We start from the raw sequence: 8,547 nt of genomic DNA on the forward strand, positions 1-8,547 counted from the left end.
AATAATATCCAATTACTAGAACCGTCACGTCCAGAAATATATGCGTGCGCGGGGTGGAGGCAGAGGTGCATGTTATCGCTTATTATATCAGGATTTTGGGGTTTAGAATGCTTTTACATATACAGAGTTTCTACCTAATATAACGCTTTCTCTACAAAGTCTGGGTCTTTTAGAGATGCTTATGTTTCCATTTTACAATTGCAGCACTTAAAGGGATACTTTTAAAGGGATTCTTAAAAGTATACTTTTCAAATCAACTGGTGTCAGAAAGTTATACAGATTTGTAAATTACTTCTATTTAAAAATCTGAAATCTTTTAGTACTTATCAGCTGGTGTTTGCCCCACAGGAAATGGTGTATTCTTTCCAGTCTGACACAGTGCTCTCTGTTGCCACCTCTGTCAATGACAGGAACTGTCCAGAGCAGTAGCAAATCCCTATAGAAAGCCTCTGATGCTCTGGACAGTTCCTGACATGGACAGAGGTGGCAGCAGATAGCACTGTGTCAGACTGGAAAGAATACACCACTTCCTGCAGGACATACAGCAGCTGATAAGTAGTGAAAGACTTGAGATTTTTAAATAGAAGTAATTTTAAAATCTATATAACTTTCTGATTTGAAACCAATTTATTTTCATTGGAGTACACCTTTAAATCATTAAAAGTATTTAAAGTAGCAATAATAGTAATTAAAGTATTGCTATGATATGCTGGGTGATTGCTAGATCGTCCAGGCAGCCCATAGAAGATAGCGGTGGTCTGCTGCCACCACTCCTATTCCACGATCGCTGCTATTGTGATCATTAATTTTTCAACATGTTGAAAGGCAACGATCAGCCGACATTGTGCATGTCAGCTGATCGTTGTCGTCTATTACACAAAGCGATTATTAGTTCCTTAGTACGACACATACAGCTACCAATGCATGTCTATGGAGATCAGGGGGGAGATTTATCAAACATGGTGTCAAGTGAAACTGGCTCAGTTGCCCCTAGCAACCTTTCATTTTCCAAAAAGTCTGTGAGGAATGAAAGGTGAAATCTGATTGGTTGCTAGGGGCAACTGAGCCAGTTTCACTTTACACCATGTTTGATAAATCTCCCACATGGTGTAAAGTGAAACTGGCTCAGTTGCCCCTAGCAACCAATCAGATTCCACCCTTCATTTTCCAAAGAGTCCGTGAGAAACGAAAAGTGGAATCTGATTGGTTGCTAGGGGCAACTGAGCCAGCGTCACTTTACACCATGTTGGATATATCTCCCCCTGGGTGCGTTCTGTGCTTGATGTTGCAGACATATGGATGGGCCTAAACTTAATAACTAAGAGAGGGGTCCACATACTTTTTGCCATGGAGTGTAGACCACCCCCCAACTCTGGCTGTAATGATAGGCCATGTAATGATGCGTGACCAGGGGTCTGATGTATAATTTAGAAACTGGCCCATTAAAGGGAACCTTGGTTTTATGTTGCCATTTCCCTGTGAATTAGCCGTACCCAGCTGGCGTCTCCACACTGACGAGATACAAGACGAGGATTTATTACTGGTGGCTGGATGGTTCAGGTTAATCCTTAGATTGTTAGCTCAAATTTGTAACATCAATTACCTTAAAATTAGAGAGAGGAATTTTTTCATTCTTTTGTAGAGGAATCACTATCCTGTAATCATTGTAAACGTATTGATGGCTTCTGGTCACGTTTCTTCTCAGTGGTTTAGTGACTTGTAATACCTTGTGTTTAACACAGGCCAATTATTGCCATTCGTTCCCGATAACTGGCTTGTGTAAAAGGCGATCAGCCGACGAATGAAGAAACGCTTATTTGTCGGCTGATCAGATCAGGTATTTAAAGGGGTATTTCGTTGAAAAAAAATTATTTCAGTTACACTGGTTTCCGAAAATTATATAGATTTGTAATTTAATTCTATTGAAAAATCTCAAGTCTTCCAGTACTTATTAGCTGCTATATGTCCTGCAGGAAGTAGTGTATTCTTTCCAGTCTGACACAGTGCTGTCTGCAGCCACCTCTGTCCATGTCAGGAACTGTGCAGAGCAGGAGAGGTTTTCTATGGGGATTTGCTACTGCTCTGGACAGTTCCTGACATGGACAGAGGTGGCAGTAGAGAGCACTGTGTTAGACTGGAAAGAATACACCACTTCCTGCAGCAGCTGATAAGTACTGGAAGGATTAAGATTTTTAAATGGGAGTAAATTACGAATCTACAGTATATAACTTTTTGATACCAGTTAATCTGAAAGACTTTTTTTTCCACTGAGAACCCCTTTAAATAATTGAAGAATGTATAGCTGACAATTTTAAATTAAAGGGCCACGCACAATTTAGTTATCATTCTTGCATCCCTGCCTGCACAATCATTGCTCTGTGCAAAGGCTCTTCTTTATTCTAATGTACTAGACTGGCGCTCTTTTTGCATGTAAAAGTTCCTTAAACAGTAGTCTCTGTCTTTTTTTTGACAATTCTTAATAGTTCTATAAAAGTGTTGTCAATAATACTTTTGGAGAGGAGAGTCCCTGTAGCTCCTCCGCAGGAAAAAGAAAGAATTACATAGAATCCCAGGAATGTCATAGGCTGATGGTGTAATTTGTGGACATGCCGGGTCCTCCAGAAGAAGAGCTGCTCATATCTTCTCTCTGATCCAGCTAGATGATGGGTGATATGAATAAGTGATGTCCCTCTATCAAACCAAAATTCCCTAATGGGGGATATAAAAAAGAATGAACTAAACCAGGCAAGGCTTTATGTGCAGCCAGTGTATCCCGGCCATATGTTATTTATGTTCTCTGTCATACTGCATTATTGCATCTAGCCTTGCCTGCTCCAGAAACATATGTATAGTGGCCTCCTGACCCTCCAGGGGGAAAGAAGGATCGGGTACGATGAATTTCACCTGTTCGATCCTTTTGTTCTTGAGGAGGTAAGCTGTTGCAAGAGGAGTCTAGCAGTGGCTTACCTCTTATGAACACTTGGCAGAGAAAAGTGTTCCTATGAATAGTAGGAAACCAGCAGAATTTTAAATTACAGGAGAAATACGGCCTGGGGAGGGGTTAAGAAAGGCAGTGGCGCGGGGGGAAAGTAACAAAGAGTATTAACTCACCTCTCCCCATGCCTCTTCAGCCCCAGATAACCACTTTGGGACTTATTAAAGCCCAGGAGAGGCCATTGCTAGTGTGAAAATGCTAGAGTAGGGACCATGTCTCGAGGACGCCTTAACGTGGCGACATGGTACACTCTGTTTGATCAAATAGTTTGCTAAGATCCTCACTTTTATAAAAAAAATAATTATATTTTAATTTTTAATATCTACAGAGTAGGTGTTTACCGTGTGTACGCTGGGAGTATATACGGTAGGCCCTTACACCTGTGGGTTGCTGTGTTGCACCTTTTGTTTTTTGTCTGTACTTAAGCCACAAGCAGCGTGCAACCTGCAGTGTGAACAGAGTCATAGATGTGCTTCCCTTTTTTTCAGTGACTGGGACAGGACACCACTCCAGTCACTGATTGGCTGAGCAGCTAGTCCATTAGCTAATACAGGCATTTTGCCTTCCAGTGAGGGTCCCAAGCATGGTCCTGCCACTCATCGCGGGCATAGGGAAAGGTAAGTTAGGACTGGTTATTTCATTCCCCTTGCCCCTGCCCGTTTTTAAAAATGGCCGGACTTCTCCTTAATTTTTCAGATATAACTGAAGAAGAAATTGTCAGAATTAAAAGGGTTATCCTGGATTAGAAAAACATAGCTGCTTTTCTTTACAAAAAAAAAATCTGTTTTTGGATAAAAGCAGCCATGTTTTTTTTCTAATCCTGGATAACTCCTTTAATATGATAAATAAAGCAAAGTAGTCACAAAGATATCCCTTATTTCTCCTTTAAGAGAGCAGAAACGTGTAGCCATATCATTCCATTTCCTAGGACAACACATGTGGCACTGCACGGAGAAAAATATTTCCTTGTGACGCTCGATTTCCCCATCTTGAGTTGTTTTGAGAATGAGCACTTGTCTGGGCCAGACTCCGATCCTAATGCAGACTCTTTGATCTATAGACAAAGCTATCACCTAATTACTGTTTGCACAGATGTCTATTGTTCTACAGCAGTGTGATAGCGGACAAAGTATTGCATCTGAAAACAAGTAGAGAGATAAACATGATATGCATGGCAGAAAAGGCTCCTATACCCATGAATAGCCATACAATGTGTAGCCTGGGCTCTAGGCAGACTGAAGGCCCCTATACACCTTCAACAACTTTATTATTCTCTTTCCCGTCCTCCCCACACACAGCACTCGGTTCTTTCCGGTGGCTCCGTAGGAAATGAATATAGCCATGGGTCACGTGCCATACCCGCGGCTGTATTCAAAACAAAGTAGATGGGGGGCCGATATGGAGATCTCTTAAGGCCCTATTACACGAAGTGATTATCAGCCGTATTCAGACGAATGTTAATGATGTCCGTTCAGCTCTGGCCCTAAACTGTTATACATTACCTCTTAATGCTCCTGGTCTTCTCCTGCTTTCTGGTCTCCTCCCGACACCACACGCAGCAGCTTCTCTAAGCTGACAGGCCACTCAGCCAATTACTGGTTGCAGCGGTCCCGGACAGTGTTTGGCTGAGCGGCCTATTAGCTCAAAGAAGCTGCTGCGTGTGGTGTCAAGAAGAGAGCAGAAAGCAGGAGGAGACCAGGAGCATGGGGAGGTAATGTATAACAGTTTATTTAATCGTCCGCCGTTGGACATGCATCGCTATTACACATAGAGATGCACGTCCGACACCAATGAGATTAGGTCTTGACCTAAAGAAACGATCAGCCGATGATCGTTTCATCAGCTACACGTTGTCTCTATTAAACAGAGCGATAATCGTCTGAATTGGTCTGATCGCTCCGTGTAATAGGGCCCTTACTTTTCCCCTATCCTGTGTATAGTGGCCAATTTAGTTTTAAGTTGGAATGCCCCTTTAAAGGAAACCTAGCGCTGGACTCTCCGTCATTCTCTATGAGCGTTGGACTCTGCAGCGGCTGAGATCTCCGTGACCCGACCGGATCCAGAAGCGGGACCCGGCGGGATCAGGTGAGTATAGGGGGCTGTAGTGGGGGTCGGGTTCCCTTTAATACTTGTATGTTTTTACCGCTTAATATTTTTAATGATTAAAATTTACAGTGCCCCTATTTTATTTTTTTGTAGAGTTTATTTCTTTTACTACTTTTTGGTGATGCATTTGTAGACTTTACATTAGATTTTATATTTTTTACCTGTAATGTAATGTCATATCCCTTTCTGATAGTATGTTACGGGCTGGGCATATAAATGGGGCAGGCATCTGTTAGGACACAACAGACAGCTGTGGTTGGTTTTTAGGGTGACATTAGCTGGTGGGGAGGTGACAAAGGGCTGCACTGTGACCCGCATTCAAAGGGTAAGATGTCCTGGATCAGAGTTTTTCCCTCATCATGGCTGTTAGTGCTAAAGAAAAGCTGTCAATCACAATTGTCCTCCACCAGGTCATCACGCAGGCATAGCTTCCACGCCCTATTGTTTTTTTTTTAGAAAATCTGTCAATAATCTGCCAAGAGAGGGCGTGTGTCAACGCTCGTCTCTGCCCACTTGTTTTACTGTCCAAACAACCAATCTGTAAAAACGTTTGACCTGTCTCTTTTTTTGTGTGACAGGTACACTTTAAATAGTTTGTTGGGTTGGCAGCTATTTTACCCATCCTCCCCACATATGTGCACACACTTTGGCTGTGTTCTTAAAGGGGTTATCCAGCATAACAAAAACATGGCCACTTTATTTCAGAGACAGCATTACTCTTGTCTCGAGTTCAGGTGGAAATTGCAATTAAGCTCCATTTACTTCAAGGGAACTAAATTGCAAGACCTGCATCAAAACTAGAGACAAGAGTGGGGCTGTCTCTGGAAGAAAGTGGCCATGTTTTTTGTAGCGCTGGATAACCCCTTTAAGGTCCCAATGCACCATAGAGTTAGTCAACCATACCCGCCGCTCTTGGCGGGTCCGGCCATCAATCTAGGATTATGGGACTCTGCTGAACAACCACCAGCCGATGATATCAGTGGTGATAGGGGTCAACCGTGATGAAAAATCCCTGCCCAGCCCCTTTGTTCAGGAAAAGATAAGCTGAAGCAAGAAGTCTCTAACCGCGGCTTATCCCTCCCCATAGAGAATACAGGTACTCAGCTGTGTTGAACGTTCCTGCGTTTAGGGAGGACGGGCAACAGACAAGAGACATAACTGATGGCCAAACGATTGTTTGTCTGTCACTTATTGAAGGTGTATGGGGACCTTAAAGGGGTTATCCAGCGCTACCAAAAAATGGCCCCTCCCCCCCCCCTCTTGTCTTTAGTTCAGGTGTGGTTTGCAGTTAAGCTCCATTTACTTCAATGGAACTGAGTTTGAAACCCCACCCAATCTGGAGACAACAGTAGGGGGAAAGTGGCCATGTTTTTGTAGCGCTGGATAACCCCTTTAGGTGAAGAGAGGAAAATAAGATGCTAGTAGACACTTCATGGTACAGATTATCTCCTCTGAAAACTAAAAGATCAGGTGTTGAAATTCAATATGTCTGATATATTCAGTGATGTCAGGAGAGCATTGCCTCTTCTCCATAAGACAGTCATGTGAAATTGGTATGTTTAACCTTTGCCGTCTTTCATGGGCACCTTCATTTTATTATATTGGGCGATTCACGGTCAAACAGGTCTGTATAAAAGGACTAGTGATCAATTCATTTGTCAGCTGCTTGGGTGCTTGTTAACTGTGCGTGGTCATGCCATGTAATAGGGCTCTACTCTGCTCATACCATGGGCCAAACATCCAATGCTTTAGCTGTCCGGGCATGATGGGAATTGTGGTTTTGCAAAAGCTGGAGGGTCACAGTTTGGAGACGCATGGTCTAGTGGATAGTGTATGTGAGAGACCCCTCCCCTGGGCTGTGCTCAGAGGCTCCTACAGCACCCCCCAACCCCCTCACCCGGACGTCCTCATGGCGCAGGGCGTCTCTCATAGAGTATCTCTCTTAGGGCGCTCTAAGCTCCGTCCAGGGGGGAGAGGTGGACTGTGAGCGACATCCAGGAGAGGGCTGGGGGGGATTGCTGCGGTGTGAGGGCCTCTCTGAGTGCCGTCCTGGGGGGTCTGGGGTGATTGCCGCGTGAGAACTGCTCTGAGCATCATCCTAGGAGAGAAGGGTGGTCTGTAAGTGCCACCCGGGAGGGGGCCGGGGCGATTGCTGCCCCGTGTGGGCCGCTCTGAGCGCCATCCCAGTGGAAGGGGGAGGATGGGGTTGGAAGACGATTTAAGAGCCGTACCATGAAGGTAGGCCATGGGGGGGGGGGGCGTGAACCCCTGACGCACTGTACCCGTAACAGTCGCATGGTCTGCCTCCATGGTAGCTACTTCACTGCAATAGGGTAGAGCACGACACAAGAATTTTATTTTATTTCGATCTCTTGTGTCATGCTCCACCCCCTTAAGTCCTGTATTAGAAGGAATCTTCCTTCAAAATCTGTTGATGCTAACAGACGCCCGATATTCGCTGTCCTCCCAGATTAGATAAGTCCAACGTCCAACGTTAGACATCTACTACCCACAGGCAGCAACGACCCGTCACCCGGGTTAGAAAATAATTCCGAAAGACTTCTGCTGACTGTCATTATTATCCATGAACTAGTATGAATTATATATGAATATATATATGTGTTTGCAGCATCTCTCAACCAAAGACAATGTCGTCAGGATTGGAACCTGAAGCCGGCTGAACCCCTTGAGAATTACGGCCGTCAATCCTTGAGCTCCTGGATGAAGACGCTAATTATAATTTATGTCCGTGAAGCTGTACGCAGACCAAAAAGAGTTCCCACATGACTAGGGCACTTTTATCTTCTCAGTCTTATGAGTCATTGCCCCCCGTAGTGCAAGTAAGTCTAGCCTTGCCAGGGAGTTCTGTCATAGCATTACGGGACATGGGGTGGGGGATTTACTAGATTCTGTGTGGTATCTCTGCAATGGAAGCTGTGACATGTTCTCCAGGGCTTTCTCCTCTTACTTGGCTTCGGTTCTAACAATGTTTTGCACGGTTGTAACCCCCATCTGGTTATATTATTTCATGTTTACAACGTAGAATAACTTTAGGCAAACTTTCCTATCCTGCGTGGAAGCAGATCGGAACCCCCCTTAAATAAAAAAAAACCAAAAACATGGAAGCAAAAGAGACACACGCATGTCGTAACTTACAGGAGAAAGGGTGTGATCGAAAACGATGAGAGCCTTCAGACCCCAAAGGAACATATCCCAAAAGAGAGGCGTCCACAACAGGCATTATAAAGGGAAAGAGCGGCAGCTGAGGGTGGGGATAGGGAAGGGGGAGACCGATTCCACACACGGGACACATTTCTATTTTTTTATGGGAAGGGTATTTTTAGAAGTCTCCCTCGCTCTCACACCAGAACCCCGGTCCCAGGGTGCGGTTCTTGTTTGACAGACTTTGCGGCAGAATGCCAGGCTGAATTCTAAGCTGGGAGTGC

General features: G+C 44.3%; 1 protein-coding gene across 1 annotated transcript in view; it reads right to left on the reverse strand.

Moving 5' to 3' along the window:
* Window positions 1–8,274, reverse strand: part of ERF (ETS2 repressor factor) — a 97,679-nt gene extending 89,405 nt beyond the window's left edge. The window contains exon 1 of the mRNA XM_069946473.1: window positions 8,258–8,274. The gene's annotated coding sequence lies outside the window, so the exon portion shown is untranslated. The remainder of the gene's footprint in view (window positions 1–8,257) is intronic.
* Window positions 8,275–8,547: the final 273 nt, after the last annotated feature.

This window comes from Dendropsophus ebraccatus, chromosome 12, assembly GCF_027789765.1.
Source record: "Dendropsophus ebraccatus isolate aDenEbr1 chromosome 12, aDenEbr1.pat, whole genome shotgun sequence".
NCBI lineage: Eukaryota > Metazoa > Chordata > Amphibia > Anura > Hylidae > Dendropsophus > Dendropsophus ebraccatus.